Raw genomic sequence first — 20,000 nt, forward strand, 5'->3', positions numbered from 1 at the left:
CACCAAGCCTTGCAGCTCTCCTTCGTCTTCACTCAACAACACAGTATCATCTGCAAACAACAGTACAGGGAGTTTCCAAACACTATCCTCTCTCACCAGGGCCACTCCAACATCCACTACCCTACCTTGTACCTCTTTTACTACCCCATCCATGTACAGATTGAACAACCATGGAGACATGACACATCCCTGTTTCAACCCAACCTTCAAAGAGAAAAATTCACTTAGTTCACCATCCACACGCACTGCAGCCTTCGCACCATCGTACATACTCTTCACAGCATTCAACAACTTTCTATCTACTCCATATATTCTTAACACTTTCCACAATCCTTGTCTATCCACCCTGTCATATGCTTTCTCCAAATCCATGAAAGCCGCATACAACTTCTTTCCCTTCTCTAGAAACTTTTCCACTAAAGATCTGAGAATGAATATCTGATCTACACAACCTCTTCCCTTCCTAAAGCCTCCCTGTTCTTCTCCAACTAATTTCTCTGTTCTTACTCTATGTCACGGGGTTTTTAAAATAGATCTGTAATTTTGATATAAATGGTTAAATATTATTTAAATTGATATTTATATTCAATAATATTGAAGCGCAGAGACAATGATTGTCTTGCTACATCAAGCAACGATTACTTTACGCTGGCTTGTGCACGATTCTCTAAGAACGAGAATTTATAAACTTTCTCAACAGTACACAGCAGAGACTAATTACTCACAATTGCTGAATTACTGTACTGTTAGCCTCTGGAGAAAGTTACATCACCCCTGACAATAAATAACTAATACTAATAATAATAACATCAGGTTCTTGCTGATGCATTAACTCCTGGCACAACGGATTTTAAGTTAATACAACAAGACTGGTCTAAGTACCAGTTATGAAAGCAAACGTTTATGCAAGCTAGGAGCTATATGGAAAATAAGCTTAATTATGGAGAAATGAAACAAGATTTTTACTCTACATTAAGCTCAAGAAATAGAACTGTTAAATTTATTAATTACAAAAACAAATTTAACATTACATTTCAAATCAAATTAAATGAGACGCACTCGCTCACTCACACAGAAGCTAAATACTTACGCCTAGGAAAAACACCTTAACTAAACTCTTAAGACTACAAAATACACAAAGGAAATACTAGTCAATGAATGCGGTGTATCACCCAAAGCTGGAGAACTAAAGGTGGGAGCTTGGAGAAACTGTAAGTGGAGTTTGGGTACTAGCTGACCTCTCGCACTGCTGCACAGGTCCTGTCTCCGTCACAGCAAACACTAAACTGAATTCAAATAATGCATAAGCAGTACGCACAGGCCACCGGAAGAAGGCGTGGCTAACGGTTGAATGAAGCAGAGGCAAACGATAAAGAAATAATTGTATCGCTCAGTAGCGCACTTAGTGACGTGCATTAAATCGGTCACTTTTTGAAAACGGTGACGAATTATTTGAAAAGTATACCCCGGAATGGAGAGAGAAACGGTTAACTGAGCGATACACAGTGAGTTTTCCACTAATAGTTCGTGGCTTCTCACAAAAAGGAAATGTCGCGAATTGATTCGTGACATTACGCCCCATGAAAATTAAATCTTTCTTCCTTCAGAAGAAAGATTTCAATATATATATATATATAAATCCTAACTCAGTCACACAAGATTCACACTGTGGTGTGTGTGCTATCCTGCTACAGGAGAAAATCGCAGTCGCCAGTGAGCGAAAAAACCTCGTATTTACGTTAATAGAAGGAAGCTTGAGGGAAAAACTCCGTGACGACGGTGAAAATCCTGTACTCAGGTCAAACTGAGCGAAAATTCGCTACATTTACACTGACAACTAATTGTTGTGTAGCGTGGTGTATGTAATACACAGTGTAGGTGTGACGGTTGTAGTGTAACTGTACCTACGTGTAAAATGACACAGTAAATAATATGGCGACGACGGAGGCAGAGGAGAAGAGGCGGCAGCGTGCGGCAGACGATCAGCTGGTCCGCACAGCAAAACTGCTACACCCATTGCTGAACCTGCAAAACCAATTAAGGTGCAGCATCAAAAGTGTCAATGAGACAAAATTCTTATTATGTTACAATTACTCTCTCTGGCTAGCAGTCAGTACATGCTATGAAAAGTACACTCGAGGTCGCCATTAATTTTAGCACACGATTATGGTCGGCAAGTTGAGAATCCCTGTGCAAACTCGGGTCTTCCATAGCCTCGAACCGCACACGGGTCCTCAACCTGTGCCTCAACCTACAGTACTTATATTAATATCGGGAAGCTGAGAATCCTTGTGCAAACTTGGGTCTTCCATAGCCTCAAGTCGCCTCTGCAGAGTTCTCACTTCCCCCTTAACCTACAATACAATACTTATATTAGTACCGGAAAGCTGAGAATCCTTGTGCAAACTTGGGTCTTCCATAGCCTCAAGTCGCCACTGCGGAGTTCTCTCTCGAACTTCCCCCTTAACCTACAGTACTTCTATTAGTACCGGGAAGCTGAGAATCCTTATGCAAACTTGGGTCTTCCATAGCCTCAAGTCGCCACTGCGGAGTTCTCTCTCGAGCTTCCCCCTTAACCTACAGTACTTCTATTAGTACCGGGAAGCTGAGAATCCTTATGCAAACTTGGGTCTTCCATAGCCTCAAGTCGCCACTGCGGAGTTCTCTCTCGAACTTCCCCCTTAACCTACAGTACTTCTATTAGTACCGGGAAGCTGAGAATCCTTGTGCAAACTTGGGTCTTCCATAGCCTCAAGTCGCCTTTACGGAGTTCTCTCTCGAACTTCCCCCTTAACCTACAATACTTATATTAGTATCGGGAGTTGAGAATCCTATGCAAACTTGGGTCTTCCATAGCCTCAAGTCGCCTCTCAACTTTCCCCTTAACCTACGGTACATAATATGTATGTACAGGCCCTGGACATAATGTGTCTTGTGGGGCCAATGGGCGAGACGTCAGGTCTGCACCCACTTCACCACTACCCTGTCTCTCAACTGACTCAGAGATTACAGGTGTAGTTACAAATGGCACAGGAAGGGCACGTCCCTGATTAGTGGTGATACTTTGGCACACACTGCAAGAACGGACAAAACTATCTATGTCCCGTCCCATCCCTGGCCAGAAAAAGTCAGCTCGGATACGGCCCTGGGTCTTCCTTTTGCCCATGTGACCTCCTGAGGCTGGACAATGACCCCATTGTAACACTGCTGGGCGGTACTTGGCGGGAACGACAAACTGCAGTCGAACCTCGCCCTCGGGTGTTCGTGACTCACGGTAGAGCCGTCCTTGTTTGCGAAGGAACTTGGCTCGACCTCCCCGTGAATACTTAATCACTCGACCCTTTTGTTTATTCCGCACGGCAGCAAGTGTCGGGTCAGAATGTTGTTCTTGTACAAGTTGACTGCACATCAGATCTTGCGGCGATTCAATGATCACTGGGGTGACACAGTCTGGAGCCTCAGTCATGGCTCGTGTCACCACAGCAGCCGAAGTCTGAGTAGCGCCATCGGAGCAACTATCCTTGACTCCATTAATATTGCCTACTATACAGTCAAATAGAGGCTCTGGCATGACAACTGCAAGTGTCGTACCAGTATAAAATGGAGATGCCACCTGGATACATGCCTCAGGGAACAATCTCACTGATCCATCAATAAGCTTTGCATGGATCTGACGACCTGTATACTGCTCAGGCCGAACTAGACTCTGCTTGACAGAGCAACCTGAGGAACCATTATCTCTCAGGACCTTCACAGGAATGTCTCCCACAAACCCTTGCTGAACAAGGAAGGTACTGTCACCTGTGGGAGGGCCTGTGGAGGAAGCAGCTAGCCACTCATGAGGCTGCTGAATTGATGTGGCAAACATTGTGCCTTGAGGGTTATATTGGGAAGATGGAACATTGGCCATCTGTGGAGGGGGGTTCACTGTCACTGTGGGACTAGTGAACTGTGGGGAAGTACCCACACTGGTAGGGACGTGACCACCAGACTGCTGCTGAGGAATGAAGGCTGCATTCGCTTCCTGCCTCTTTTGAGCTGGTGGTGAAAAAGTTTGTCCCGACGGTCGGTTGCGTGGCTGATACTGCTGCTGGTTAGGGTACTTGTACCTCTTCCACTCAGGTTTCTGAGTGTTTTGCCCCTGGTCCTTCCACTGCGGTTTTGGACCTTGACCATTACTCTGAGAATGGCCTTGGTGCTGGGATTCAGTCTGAGACGGCTTCCCAGACTTGGCAGTATCTTTTCTGCTCCAAGTGTTTTGCTTACGAGCTTGATACCCGTATGCAGTAAAGAATGCGTCAGCCTTCTCTGCCATTTGGCTGGCATCTTTCACCTGGCAGATCTTAAGCTGTGCTATGAGCTCAGCAGGCCACGACCTCTCTAGCTGTGTACGCAGCATAAGGTCAATTATCCCCTCACGCGTGGAAGGAGTTTCATCTTTCTCCATCCACTCATTTAAGTAAGCTGTGAGACGATCAAGGAACTGAACAGCTGTCTCCTTGTCTTGGAGACGAGCTCGCATGAACTGAACTTTGGCGTCGTCTACTGTGAGACCATACGCCTTAATGAGTGCAGCTTTCATCATCTCATATGTGAGATTGTCTCCACGAATTCTGTGGAGAATATCGAGGGCAGGGCCCTCAAATAGGCTAAGAAACTGAAGCCGCTTAGCTGCCTCATCCAGTTGATATAAGTCTGCCATGTCCTCAAAACGAGCTATGTACGGCTCGATTCGCTCGCTTTCCTTGTATGAAGGAAGCTTGATGCGTGGGGTCGCCAGGACATGTGCAGGGAGAACGCTCGTGGAGCTTTGACCAACTGCACCAGACGTGTCTGAAGCCAAGGAATCTCGCTTGAGCTTCAGCACTTCAAGTTCATGTTCTCGTTCTTTGTCTCGTTGTTCACGCTCGTATTCGCGCTGTTCTCGCTCTTTTTCTAACTCGAGCTCGCGTTGTTTCTGCTCGTATTCGCGCTGTTCTCGCTCTTTTTCTAACTCGAGCTCGCGTTGTTTCTGCTCGTATTCGCGCTGTTCTCGCTCTTTTTCTAACTCGAGCTCGCGTTGTTTCTGCTCGTATTCGCGCTGTTTCTCACGCTGCTCTTGTTCATAAGCACGCTCTCTTTCACGTTCCTCACGCTGTTCTCGCTCGTATTCGCGCTGTTCTCGCTCGCATTCGCGCTGAATCCTACGCTCTTCACGAGCATCTTTCTCACGTTCTTGCTCGTAATTGAACCGTGAGAGAACGTAACTCTGTATTTTCTCTGGGTCTGTGAGACCAATATCTTTGGCTTCCTGTACATATACAGCTGTAGCCATGGCGCTAATTTATTAAACAACCCGAAATTGAGCACTGACTGCTTAGCGACGAATACTAATAAACACAAGTAAAGAATACAGACACAAGCTAGTGGTGACCAGTCTTATCTAGTTAACTGGCAAAAATAAATCAAAAATGTAAATGACTGGGAAGACTCAATAATAAACACAATGGGTACGCCGACTTCCCAGGAGCGAGTAAAATCGTCTGGCGTTACCAAAAATAAACTAGAGTTAAGTACTCTATTGATTTATAAAGCAAAAACTCACTTGCTAAATTAACGGTAAACACCAGTAAGCTTGTGCCTATAAACTTTAATGATAAATACCTAAATATGAATGAGTGAGCACTATCTCGTAAATAGCTTTAGAGCTAGGAGTTAATATCCTGGAATGAGGTCGCCAATTGTCACGGGGTTTTTAAAATAGATCTGTAATTTTGATATAAATGGTTAAATATTATTTAAATTGATATTTATATTCAATAATATTGAAGCGCAGAGACAATGATTGTCTTGCTACATCAAGCAACGATTACTTTACGCTGGCTTGTGCACGATTCTCTAAGAACGAGAATTTATAAACTTTCTCAACAGTACACAGCAGAGACTAATTACTCACAATTGCTGAATTACTGTACTGTTAGCCTCTGGAGAAAGTTACATCACCCCTGACAATAAATAACTAATACTAATAATAATAACATCAGGTTCTTGCTGATGCATTAACTCCTGGCACAACGGATTTTAAGTTAATACAACAAGACTGGTCTAAGTACCAGTTATGAAAGCAAACGTTTATGCAAGCTAGGAGCTATATGGAAAATAAGCTTAATTATGGAGAAATGAAACAAGATTTTTACTCTACATTAAGCTCAAGAAATAGAACTGTTAAATTTATTAATTACAAAAACAAATTTAACATTACATTTCAAATCAAATTAAATGAGACGCACTTGCTCACTCACACAGAAGCTAAATACTTACGCCTAGGAAAAACACCTTAACTAAACTCTTAAGACTACAAAATACACAAAGGAAATACTAGTCAATGAATGCGGTGTATCACCCAAAGCTGGAGAACTAAAGGTGGGAGCTTGGAGAAACTGTAAGTGGAGTTTGGGTACTAGCTGACCTCTCGCACTGCTGCACAGGTCCTGTCTCCGTCACAGCAAACACTAAACTGAATTCAAATAATGCATAAGCAGTACGCACAGGCCACCGGAAGAAGGCGTGGCTAACGGTTGAATGAAGCAGAGGCAAACGATAAAGAAATAATTGTATCGCTCAGTAGCGCACTTAGTGACGTGCATTAAATCGGTCACTTTTTGAAAACGGTGACGAATTATTTGAAAAGTATACCCCGGAATGGAGAGAGAAACGGTTAACTGAGCGATACACAGTGAGTTTTCCACTAATAGTTCGTGGCTTCTCACAAAAAGGAAATGTCGCGAATTGATTCGTGACACTCTAACTCTGTCAATAAGTATCCTACCATACACTTTTCCTATTATACTAAGAAGACATATGCCCCTATGATTACCACACACTTCTTTTTCCCCTTTTCCTTTGTACAAGGGAATAATTATACCTGACTTCCAATCCTCCGGGACTCTACCTTCCTCCCAGGCCAATCTGCACATCTTCCACATCCATTCTACTACTATCTCTCCCCCATGCTTCAGCATTTCACCACACACTCCATCAATTCCTGGGGCTTTCCCGGATTTAACTTTCTTCATTGCTTCCACAACTTCTATCCTACTGATTTCTTCCTGTCTTCTCACCTCCCTCCTTCTCCCTGCCATTCCCCAGCTATATACAGTATATTAAAAAATGTTGCACTCACAGAACAGATATAGGCCTATAGACATGGGCGTCATCTGTTCTTTAGAAGTGGGGGGGGGGCCAGGGGTTTCTAATTCTGGCGAGCTATGCGAGCCTGTACAGCGATATTTGGTGCATATTAAGGCTATATAAAAATGAATATATGACACTAAGGGTAAAAAATGTTTCATCTCAAATCATAAACAAGGTGTCTGGAGTGTCGTTAAAGAGGAGTTATGGTGCCGTATATTTTGCTTCATTTATCATTTATTAACTTTAAAAACGAAACGAAACCAGGCAGGCCATATAGCACAGTACATACAGACTTCAAACAGAAGAGAATCATAAAAAAAAAAAAAATAGCTTTCCTTGTTTTAATGTCTAATCCAGGGTTATTAATTTATAACAGACTACCAAGACTCAACATGCATTCCACAGCACTTCTTTGTGACTAGCACCATATTCTAGTGTTCAGCTCAGTACACATATTAAGATGGAGATGAGAATTCTGTCGCTACCTAGTTAAAGTGAACAGGATATACGTACAAATATCTCTCTTCTCTTTACAGTTTTCTAGTAACAAAAAATTTGGACTTTTTAAAACATTTGTATCAAGTATATTATCCCCTGTGAGGTGTGGGCACCCATGGCTTTCATAATCTAAAACAGACTGGCCTTGGGTTCCTTCTTCCTTCAATTAAAAAAAAAAAAAAAAAAAAAAAGATGACCAGCCTACACCCCTAACAGCATTACAGTAGAAAAACCTCCATTCACCTCTTGGAGATTCAAACCTGCATGCAAGAACCAACTAAAAAAGCGAATAAAGCGCCTCGGACCCGGACGGACCATACGTTGACGACTAAGGAACGGACAGAGGACATTCTTAGGGTGGGAACATGGAATGTGAGAGGAGTGAATGATGAAGTGAAAGAGAGAGAGATTGTTCAGGTGCTTGAGGATGCAAAAGTGGATATATGTGGATTGCCTGAAACTAAATGGGAAGGTGAAAGGGTGAGAGAATGGGAATATGGTGTAGGTATATGTGCGGGAGTCAGTGAGAATGAGAGGGCAAGAGAGGGAGTATGTCTGATGATAAGCAAGAAGTGGAAGGAGAATATAAGAGAGTATGGAACAGTGGGTGCAAGGATTGTATGGGTGAGGATGAAAGTAGGTATACAAGCATGGGCGATTGTATGTGTGTATGCCCCAACAGAGGATCGAGTGGCAAGAGTGAAAGATGAGTTTTGGGCGAGAGTAGAAGCATGTATGGACAAGTTTGAGAGGAGCGAGAGAGTGCTGTTGATTGGAGACATGAATGGCAAAGTTGGGAGTGTACGAGTGGATGGAGTGGTTGGTCAGTGGGGTGTGCCAGCTGAAGTAGATGGGAATGGTAGTGCTTTGGTGGACATCTGTGCTTGTAAGGGGTTGGCAATAGCCAACACCTACTTTCGTCATAAGATGATCCACCGGTATACATGGAGAGTAATGAGGAGGATGGATGGTGAACTTGTTGAACGAAAGGCAATGATAGACTACGTGTGTATGGATGAGCGAATGAGAAGACAAGTGTTGGATGCAAGAGTGTAGAGAGGGTGGGGGAATGGAGTCTCGGACCATCATTTAGCGATGGCCAAGGTAAAGATGCAAAGAAAGTGGTTGAGGAGACGAAGGGGAAGACAGGAGGAAGCAGCTCCTGTGAGAAGTGGAGAAATTGCAAGATAGTGAGAAAATGACAGAGTATAAGAGCATAGTGGAAGAAAGATTGGGAAGGTATGAGCTAGAGCAGATGGAAGGGGTGGAAGACGTATGTAAGATATTCACGGAAGAGATAGGCGCAGCGTGTGAGGCGGTTTGTGGAGTGAGGAGGAGATGCAAGGGTGTGCAAGGGACAGCATGGTGGAATGATGAGGTGAAACGAGCTGTGGAACAAAAGAAGAAGGCACATGGTGAATGGTTGGCGAGTAGAGGTAGGGGAGAAGATGAGAGAGAGAAGAGAGAGGTATATGTGAGCAGGAAAAGGGAGGTTAAGAGACTGGTGAAGGAGAGTAAGAAGAAAGTGGATGAAGAGTTTGGGAGGAATCTGAATGTGAAATGGAGGGAGAGTAAGAAATTGTTTTGGAAGGAGGTAAAGAAAGTAAGGCAGTGTGAAAGGGTAAGTAATAGGGGAGTGAAAGATAGGAATAATAGATTGTTGGTGGAGAAGAGAGAGAAATTGAGGAGATGGAAGGAGCACTTTGAGGATTTGTTGAATGTAGAGTGTGAGAGCAGTGTGAGTATAAGTGGTTGGGGAATGGCTGGGAGAAGAAGAGATGAGAGGAGGGAGGGAGAGATCAGTAGGGCGGAAGTAGTGGACGCGATGAAGAAGATTAAGCTGGGAAAGGCCCCAGGAATTGATGGAGTGTGTGGTGAAATGCTTAGGTATGGGGGTGAGATTGTTGTGGAGTGGATATGGAAGTTGTGTAGATTGGCTTGGGAAGAGGGAAGAGTTCCAGAGGACTGGAAATCAGGTATAACTGTTCCTCTGTACAAAGGAGAAGGGGAGAGAGAAGTATGTGGTAACCATAGGGGTATTTGCCTTCTTAGTGTGACTGGTAAAATATATGGTAGAATACTCATTGATAGGGTTAGGCATATGACAGAGGAGCTAGTTGGAGAAGAACAAGGGGGATTTAGGAAGGGAAAAGGGTGTGTAGATCAGATACTTGTTCTAAGATGTTTAGTGGAGAAGTATCTAGAGAAGGGAAGGAAAGTGTATGCTGCCTTCATGGACTTGGAGAAAGCTTATGACAGAATAGATAGGCAAGGTATGTGGAAGGTATTAAGAATATATGGAGTGGAGGGGAAATTGTTGAGTGCTGTGAAAAGTATGTACGAGGTAGCTAGGGCTACGGTGCGAGTGGATGGTGAGCTGAGTGAGTTCTTTGATCTCAATGTGGGACTGAAACAGGGGTGTGTGATGTCTCCATGGCTGTTTAATATATATATGGATGGGGTTGTAAAGGAGGTGCAAGGTAGGGCAGTGGATGTGGGGCTGGCCCTAATGAATGAGGGTGAGATTTGGAAGCTTCCTGTGTTGCTGTTTGCTGATGATACAGTATTGTTGAGTGAAAATGAATGGGAGTTGCAAGGTTTGGTGAATGAATTTGGGACAGTGTGTAGGAGGAGGAAGCTGAAAGTTAATGTAAACAAAAGTAAAGTTATGGTGTTTGAGAGAAATGAAGTCACAGAGTGTGCAGTGAGGTTGGATGGTGAGGATATGGAGAATGTGAGTGCATTCAAGTACTTGGGCAGTGTGATGAGTAAGGATGGAACTTTGGGGGATGAAGTACGTGAAAGGGTACAGCAGGGAAGGCAGGTTGTTGGTACACTGAAAGCAGTGATAAGAAATAGGGAGGTGAGTATGGAAGTTAAGAAGTCACTACATGATGGTATTGTGTTCCCTACCCTGACGTATGGAAGCGAGGCGTGGACCTTGCAAGAGGGGAACAAGTCAAGAGTGAGAGCAGTGGAAATGAGTTACTTGAGAGGAGCATGTGGAGTGACGTGGAGGGACAGGTTGACGAATGAAGAAGTGAAGGAACGTTGTGGGGTAGATGTGGATGTGGTTGAGAAGATTAGGAGAAATACACTGAGGTGGTTTGGACATGTGGAGAGAATGGAGAATGAAAGACTGACTAAGAGGGTGTATGTAGGTGAGGTGGAGGGAGGGAGAGGGAGGGGTAGACCGAGGATGAGGTGGAGGGATGGAGTTGAGAGGTATATGAGGGAGGGGGGGTGAGTTGGTGGGAGGGTAGTCAAATGGTGGGTGACAGAGTGACTTGGAGGCGTTTTGTCTGCGGCCACCCTTTCCGGGATTAGGGTGTCGGGCTATAGATAGATAGATAGATAGATGCAAGACAAGACATCATCCTAACTATAGTTCTTTCACACTAACTTGACATAGATTTCCATTCATTTGCGATTTATTTCACATAGCTAGACGATAGAAGAAGACACTGCTATCGTTCTGCATCCATTCCACAGCACTTCTTCGTGATCAGCAGCATTTTCAAGTGTGAATCTATTGTTACAACTCAGAATTCAAGATGGAGGGATGGCAAAATTGGGCTAAGTTAGAGTAAAACCAGTACAGCACCCACAAATCACTAAGACAACATAGTACAGTACGTCCTTCAGCATAGTACTTCCTTCAACATAGTAGTGTACTCCCTTCAGCATAGTACTTCCTTCACCACAGTCTGGTTGCAAATACTCTAAAGTTTGTCCTGATAATGCTCCCCTTCTTCACTGACCCTTCACAAAATCAGCAGTGAAAAAGTAATTAAGACAAGCCAATGGAAACTAAGCCTGGGAAGTCAGTCTAATCCATAATATACTGTTTACTAAATGGCTTGTTGGTCATTTGGCACTATGGCACAGAACTAAATAGCAGATGAATTATGAGATGACATTCCTTCACCTTTATCATTCTCTTTCTGTGTCTGCCCCTCACTTTCTCCCATCTTTCCTGTCAGTTTTTATTACTCCTCTTTCCTTTTCAGGAGGCTTTACAATGAGTGACAAGCCTAATGGTTTCCTGTAAGCCAGGAAACCATTTACAGTGCTGGGTGGTAACCATATAACTAAACCATGTGTGTTCCCTACGTGTCAACAAGTGGGTTGGTAGAGAGTTAGTGCCCCTCCCCGTAAAACAACTAACTCAGAGACAAACGGCCACCCCTTACGGGATTATGGCGCCTGGCTATAGGTAGATACAAAGATGCTTACGAGGCTGCTAAGCATTTCTTTACCAGTGTATACTCCTGCATGTGGCACATTAGTTCTCTCTTGTTTAATATTAACATGACTGCAACTTATGTTAGTATTTAGCATTCATCTGTCCATCATCCAACCCCCTTCCGCCCTTATCAGGAGCACAGCGGCCCGGGGAATATTAAATGTATGTATGTGATGAGATGGAGGAATGGAGTGGAGAGGTATATGAGAGAGAGGTGTCCCATGTCATTCTATTTCCCACAGTAGGGAGCACCTATTATTTACTTTTACCATTGTCTTTCGTCATTCAGTGTCATCCGTAATTCACATCAGTCTAGCCGTATCCTGTGTGCACACGAGAGCAACTTCTGTGCTGCCAGAAAAAAACGCTTATTCAACATTCTTAAAGTCCCATTGGTGCTGAATAATGAAGGTTACAAAACTCACAATGTGGCTTGCCTGATGCCTAGTTTGTCAGCATCCACACTCTTATATATTTTTTTTCTTTACCTCTGATAATTATTTCACCATATTTTCGTTTGCCCATCACGATGCATAGCAGTTCTCTACAAATTTCTATATAGCATTACAACACATTTATAATGATATAACTTACCGAAACTGCGTTCACGTAGTGCACTTTGTAAACACTGATTCAGCTGATGGGCAGTCATGCTCTACAGAAAATTGTAAATGTGAATGGTTGACTCGATCAAAGTGGTTCTAAATATCTCTATACAAAATATATCCCACCAACATTAATTAAGCAAGTCCAGCCACCCTTGTTCAGTAGTACTGTAAATATCAATTACTCATTCTAGCGTCTGGTATATAAAACTCAATAAAAAAAGTGGGGGGGATATGTCCCCCCCGCCGGATGACGCCCATGCCTATAGATAGACAGATAGATAGATAAGGTAACCGATAAATGTGTCACTTTTACATGTATTTTTATTAAATGAAATTCATGGAGTACACGAGTACATATAAAGATGATGAGTTTTTTACGCAGGCAACATGTGATGATGCAGCAGGTATAATCACCCACTCGGGATGAAAGCTTGGCACAGCGGACATGCACTCAGAAAAATGAAAAATATTTGCTTACATTCCCAGCACTTACATCACACACGACGGCTAATGCGTTAAGTGGTGAAACAATGAAAGTGATGCAAAAGAATTATTTTCCATTACATTGTGACAGCAAATATCTGAGTATGCACACAACAAATCTGCTTACCCATTCGACAGTGTATGTTGCTGGCCAGCGAAATATGACATTCTCTTGAGGTAAGACCAAAGAGGCTATTGCAGGATACAGTGTCTGAGGTGCCTCACTGGTACCTGCATGTAACACCATCACCAGGGCAAGAACGCTTGTCGTCTGAAATATATTCCAATACTGTACTGCAGCCTACCCTCTGACAGACAGGCATACCTTGAAAACGTGTACAGTCATTAGAAAAACTATCGTTACCCTTCACAGCTATGCACTATGACACACCGACGAAGTGTTTTGGAATCACAGGACATGAAAGTTTGTACCGCAAACCCGTCAATGTCGGTTATGTGAGACACCGATATTAGAATTTGTGCTGGTGGTAATAAAGGCAAAATAGATCGTTTGGCCTCTGTGCATAAAGACAGTATGTTTTATTATCCGGTACCGAATTTATTAAATAAATATATAACAGAATGGTGTGGAGTCGGCAACATACATGCAGACGGGCAATGAGTATGTGCACCCATGCCAGACGTATGATAGTAGTTCAGCCGATACAAGCCAAGTTAGTAAATTTCAGTGTAATAATGTTATGTATTTCTTTCTACATATAATAAATGCAGAGCGATTACAGCCCCTTGTGCACTCTGTGACGTCTCCATAATGCATAACATGGATATGCCACACCCCATCCATATCAACCCTGGAGCATCCATCTGAAGCATTTAACCACCCATCTAAAACAAACAAATGAACTCGTGAACCCCTGGTAGATTATTAAAAAAAAAAAAAAAAAAAGTCGATGCCTGTAGATTTAATACCCTTCAAAATAATTTATTTGTTGTATTCTATAGATAATAAGTGTTGAATAGTAGGAAAATAATACATGTGGCGAGTTTCATTATCAATCCCAGGCAGGGCGCTCAGGGTAACGCAAACACGTCCTATATATTTCCCCGCCATATGGCTCATTCTTGCTCATTATTCCAACTCTTGTAATGGGATTGTGATATGGCAACACTAGATAGGGGAGGGGCGAACAGCAAGGACCCACCCACATAGCCCAGCTAACGTTCGTTTTGCATCGAACATACCTGGGGGTAACGATAGTTTTTCTTATAGCTGTACACACACACACACACACACACACTCACACACACACACATGAGATTTGTAAACTAGGAAAAGTCCGAAACCGTATTTTTTAAAACGTAAAAACGAAAAACCCCAAACCAAAATACCATAGTCGAGTAAATGATATGTGTATCAATGGCAGGAAAAGCAAAACAGTGGAATAGGGGAAAAAAAAAAAGTATTATAAACATTTTTACAAAAAGGGAAAGAACAAAACAGCACAAAATAATATACTCGTAATATTAAGATACCCGTCACTCGGCCCAACCATCAGTCAGCATATACATAAAATGAAAAGCACAAGTGTTGTATTATTATCCTACATGATACAAACACAACAAATAATCCAGCAGTTGTTTTCATCATTACAGCAGTATTCACAGCTTTTTCACCCTGTCAGATCCTTCACGTACATTCAGAGGGACGCCTTCACGTGGTGGCACCGATGAAACTCTGCGGCTCCACTGCCTGGTTAGACATGTCCCTCACCTACTTTCCTAATCCCCGAAAGGTGGATGGTGGCGTGCAAGAAAGGCATGTTAAGCCTGTAGTTCACTGGGTTCAGACATTTTTTTATGAAACTGTGGCAAAAACCAAAGCAAACAACAAAACAACAACTACTACAGTACTGCTATTGCCCCTCCCTCTCCTGCTACTGCTCATACTACTCAATTACTACTACTACAACTACTACCACTTCCCTTCCTCCTCCTCCTACTACTGCTACCACAACTACTGCTACAACTACTACCACAATACTCCCCTTCCTCCTCCTCCTACCACTACTATAAATACTACTATAATACACCCCTTCTCTTTCTCCTCTCCCTACTACTACTACTACCACCACCACCACTATTACAACTACTACTGTACTACAATACTCGCCTTCCTCCTCCTCCTCCTCCTCCCCCTACTACTACTACTACTTCGGTACTACTACTATTATTATTATTACCCACGCCAAGGAGGCCATGTTTTTCCCGGCGTTTGTTTGTCTGTTTGTCTGTCAGCAGGATTACTCAAAAAGTTATGAACGGATTTTGCTGAAGGTTTTTGGAGGGGTAGGGTATGGCCCAAGGAACAATCCATTAGATTTTGGTGGTGATCCGGACCATTATCCGGATCCAGGAATTTTTTAAGGGATTCTTTACCATTGCGGGATAGTGGCAGTGTCAACATTTTTGCTTCTACCTTGATAAATAATGCCTACAATGCTGGCATAAAAATTACAAGATAACATCAAAAGATTACCACACACTCCACATCGACGGTTTGCAGTCTCGAATTACTTTTGTTAGTACTACTGCATTTACTACTACTACTACTACTACTATTACTACTTCAACTACTGTTACTACTACTGCTGCTACTACTACTACTACATGTAATGAGGCATATACTTCTTTCACCTTAACCTGGCCAAGATTTTCGTCCCTTTGCAACTTACTTTTCGTAGCTCAATGGCGGAAAAGGACGATACTATGGCTTTGCATCCTTCATATTGCACGTCTTCGTGACTAGCATCATATTCTAGTGTTAATACAGTGTTACAACTCAGCATTCATGATGGATGATGGAGAGAAAGCAATTTTAGGCCAAATTACAGTAAAAATAGTTAAGCAATTTCAAAATCATTCAAATAATTCATGTCAATATTATTTCCGTTATTACTAGGTCAATAGGGTGTGGTGAGTTATAAGACTAGACTAACACTTGAATATCATGCCTGTCACGAAGAAGTGCTTCGGAAAGGATGCAGAGTTATAGTTAGGTCATGTTCTTTAAGCTGCGTAAAATACAGTGCAACTCTAGATTATTATGCTAGTCACGAAGAAGTGCTACGGCGAGGGTGTAGGGCCATAGTACTGTCTTCATGCTACGTAAAATACACTACAAAAGGATGACAATTTAGGCCAAGTTAAAGATAATGAACTGAGCTATACTCATTTTATTTTCCATCTATCTATTGCCAGACGCCTTAATCCCGTAAGGGGTGGCCACAAACAAATCACCTCCATGTCACCCTGTCCCCCGCCATTTCACTGCCTTGCTCCCAGCTCACACCTCCCTCTCTCATATACCTCTCCACTCCATCCCTCCATCTCATCCTTGCCCCCCCCTCCCTCTCCCCCCTCCACCTCACTCACATATACTCTCCTCGTCAGTCTCTCGCTCTCCATTTTATTTTAACTTGTCCAAAAACTGCCATTTCTCCATCTTGAACCCTGAGTGACAATAGATTAATACTAGAATATGATGCTAGTCACGAAGAAGTAATGCCACGGAAAGAACGCAGAGTACTAACGTCCTTCCCTGCCACTGAGCTGCGTGAAAGAAGCTACAAAAGGATGAAAATCTGGGCCAAGTTAGAGGAAAAGGAGTATAGAAGTTGCAAACCCAGGCCCCTCTGAACCCAGTGGACTGCAGGCTGAAGTTGCCCTCCTCTTGCAGCCCACCTTCCTTTTCTAGGCAAGAAAAAAGGAACCAAAGGCTAGAAGCTCGTAATGATGCTCCTTCCAAGAAAAAATCAAAACAAAATAACCGAGAGCCAGATTCAAGATACGTTCATTTTGAGAAGCCTGGACACACTGCATATAAAAGGCTGGAGGTCATAGGCAGTAGGAAATACAGAAAGACAGCTTCAGAGTTGACCTGTTTCGTGGCATATCGAGAGATGAAGGACGTTTGAATCACCGGGCAGCTCCTCCGTCCACCTATATCAATGCCACCACACGGAGGCGCCCCTCTCCACCACCACACCAGGCGTATTTAGGTCCCATAAGGTCTTTTTACGTCAGCCTCAAATCATTCAGAATTTTGATATATGTAGAAATAAGTTCACTACCCCCCTTACCCCCCCCCCAAAAAAAAAAAGGCGAGGGGTGAAAATCTGAATAAGAAGGAAAATCATCATCAAACGGTGGCCATATATCTTTCAGACCTGCAGTGGAGAGGCGGGTTCGAGCCCCACGCAAGTAAAGCTGCTTTCACGGCTCTATGTCTTCACTCAAAACTATACCCCTTTCACCTTAACTTGGCCCAGATTCTCGTCCTTCTTGTAGCTCATATCACGTAACTCAGTGGCAGTAACGACAATGCTACGGCTCTACATCCTTTCTGTAGCACTTCTTCGCGACTAGCAAAATATTCTAGTGTTAGTCTATTGTTACAGTACGCTATCGGTGTTGCCATCACCTGAGCTGCGAAATTCGTAACTACCATCTCATATTTTCTTACTTTTTAACTTTTATCTTTTTTTTTTTTTTATAAATTCGGCGTAGATAATTATGCAGGGGTAGAACTGGTAGAGAGAGAGAGAGAGAGAGAGAGAGAGAGAGAGAGAGAGAGAGAGAGAGAGAGAGAGTCATGCCCTTTCAGATTACAGACAACAAATCAGTATTGTCAACAGCTTTTCAGTTTCACATCAAAATCAATATCGTTAATTTAGTGTCTTTAGGCGGTATGCTGGTGCGGGTAGGAAGGTTACAGACACCTCTTCCTTAGCGATTTATTCCTGATTCTGCTCCGTTAATGTATTCTTGTGATTTATTTATGCAGTCTATGTCGATAGTAAAAAAAGTAAAATCAGAGTAAAAAGATAGTAAAAGATAGTTAAAGATAGTAAAAGATAGTAAAGATAGTAAAAAGATGGTAAAAAGATAGTAAAAAGATATTAAAGAGTAAAAAGATAGTAAAAAAGATAGTAAAAGACAGTGAAGAGTGTAAAAAGATAGTAAAAGATATTAAAGATAGTAAAAAGATAGTAAAAAAGGATAGTAAAAGATATCAAAGATAGTAAAAAGTTAGTAAAAGATATTAAAGATAGTAAAGATAGTAAAGTTAGTAAAAGATAATAAAAATAGTAAAAAGAAAATAAAAGATAGTAAAGATAGTAAAAAGATAGTACAAGATAGTAAAGATAGTAAAAAGATAGTAAAAAAGGATAGTAAAAGATAGTAAAGATAGTAAAAAGATAGTAAAAGATATTAAAGATAATAAAAAGATAGTAAAAGATATTAAAGATAGTAAGAAGATAATAAAAGAGAGTAAAGATAGTAAAAGATAGTAAAAGGATAGTAAAAGATATTAAAGATAATAAAAAGATAGTAAAAGATATTAAAGATAGTAAGAAGATAATAAAAGAGAGTAAAGATAGTAAAAGATAGTAAAAGATAGTAAAGATAGTAAAAAGATAGTAAAAGATAGTAAAGATAGTAAAAAGATAGTAAAAAAGATAGTAAAAAGATAGTAAAAGTTAATAAAGAGAGTAAAAAGATAGTAAAAGATATTAAAGATAGTAAAAAGATAATAAAAGGGAGTAAAGATAGTAAAAGATGGTAAAAAGATAGTAAAAAAGACAGTAAAAGATAGTAAAAAAGATAGTGAAAAGATAGTAAAAAAGACAGTAAAAGATAGTAAAAAAGATAGTAAAAAGATTGTAAAAAAGATAGTAAAAAGATAGAAAAAGATAGTAAAAAGATAGTAAAAAAAGAAAGTAAAGATAGTAAAAGATAGTGAAAAGATAGTAAAAAAGACAGTAAAAAGATATTAAAAAGAAGAGTAAAAAGATAGTAAAAAGATAGTAAAGATAGTGAAAGATAATAAAAAGATAGTAAAAGATAGTAAAAAGATAGTAAAAAACAGTAAAAAGATAGTAAAAGATAGTAAAGATAGTAAAAAGATATAAAAAGCAAAAGAAAGGATGTTAATGGGTAGTTTGGAAAATAAATCGCTAAGGAAGAGGTGCCAGGGAGCCTCCTTACCCCACGAGAGTACAAGTGAAAGTAACCAAAATTAATTCCTGAAATTCTGTATATGATGCATTGACAGAAGTGGAAATGGTGAGAGAGAGAGAAAGACACCGGTTAGAGCTGTCTTTACTTTCTCTAACGCTTCGGGCTACACACACACACACACACACACACACACACACACACACACACACACACACACACCACTGTCTCATTTACACTGGCACAACTCCACTTTAACACAGATGAAGCTACACACACACACACACACACACACACACACACACACACACACACACACAAGCTTTAACCTGTCTCTCTCCCACCCAACAATTTATGCCATTCTGTTCCTATTAAATTCCTACAGGCGATTTAGTTTCAGTTAGATCCTATTTATTAAGACTCAATATATAACAGGTCACGTGAGGTCAGGTAAGGTCAAAGTCATTCCCAATTAGGTATAGAGGACCGTAGTCTCGTCGGTTGCGGAAGCTCCCTAACACCTTTTCCTAAGCGATTTATTTTTTTTACTACACCTTACTGCCCCCTCCTGCGCTATATAAATCCTTCCAATATTTCCACACTCTGCATAAATATCTATCTATCTATTGCCAGACACCTTAATCCCATAAGCGGTGGCCACAAACAAATCGCCTCCATGTCTGCATAAAAATTTAGAAGATATTAACCAGCCATATCCAAAAATAAATCGGTAAGGAGTAGATGCTTGGGAAACTCCTTGACTAACGAAGAGACACAAGAATTTTCCATTCATTCATTGCCAGATGCCATGTATCCCAAACACCCCGGGGTGGCCAAGGGCTTAGAGTTAATTGTTTTACAGGGAGGGGCACTAATCCTCCACCAGCCCCACTTGACACGTAGGGATGCCAACAGCATCTGGTGTTCCCAGGCGGTCACCCATCCAAGTACTAACCAGACCCAACGTTGCTTAACTTCGCTGATCGGACGGGAAGCGGTGTACTCAACGTGGT

The 20,000-nt window shown here is 41.8% G+C and overlaps 1 protein-coding gene and 1 non-coding gene across 2 annotated transcripts in view; both read right to left on the reverse strand.

The window, feature by feature from the left end:
• Positions 1-20,000, reverse strand: part of LOC145393828 (putative neural-cadherin 2) — a 330,222-nt gene that overhangs the window by 277,962 nt on the left and 32,260 nt on the right. The window lies entirely within an intron of this gene.
• The window catches only part of LOC145393928 (5S ribosomal RNA), a 119-nt gene continuing 12 nt past the window's right edge, over positions 19,894-20,000 (reverse strand). The window contains exon 1 of the ribosomal RNA XR_013896280.1: positions 19,894-20,000. This exon is cut by the window's right edge and continues 12 nt beyond it. This is a non-coding gene — a ribosomal RNA (5S ribosomal RNA).

Source organism: Coenobita brevimanus, chromosome 25 (assembly GCF_032717465.1).
Source record: "Coenobita brevimanus isolate Jiangsu-jjx chromosome 25, ASM3271746v2, whole genome shotgun sequence".
Taxonomy (NCBI): Eukaryota; Metazoa; Arthropoda; class Malacostraca; order Decapoda; family Coenobitidae; genus Coenobita; species Coenobita brevimanus.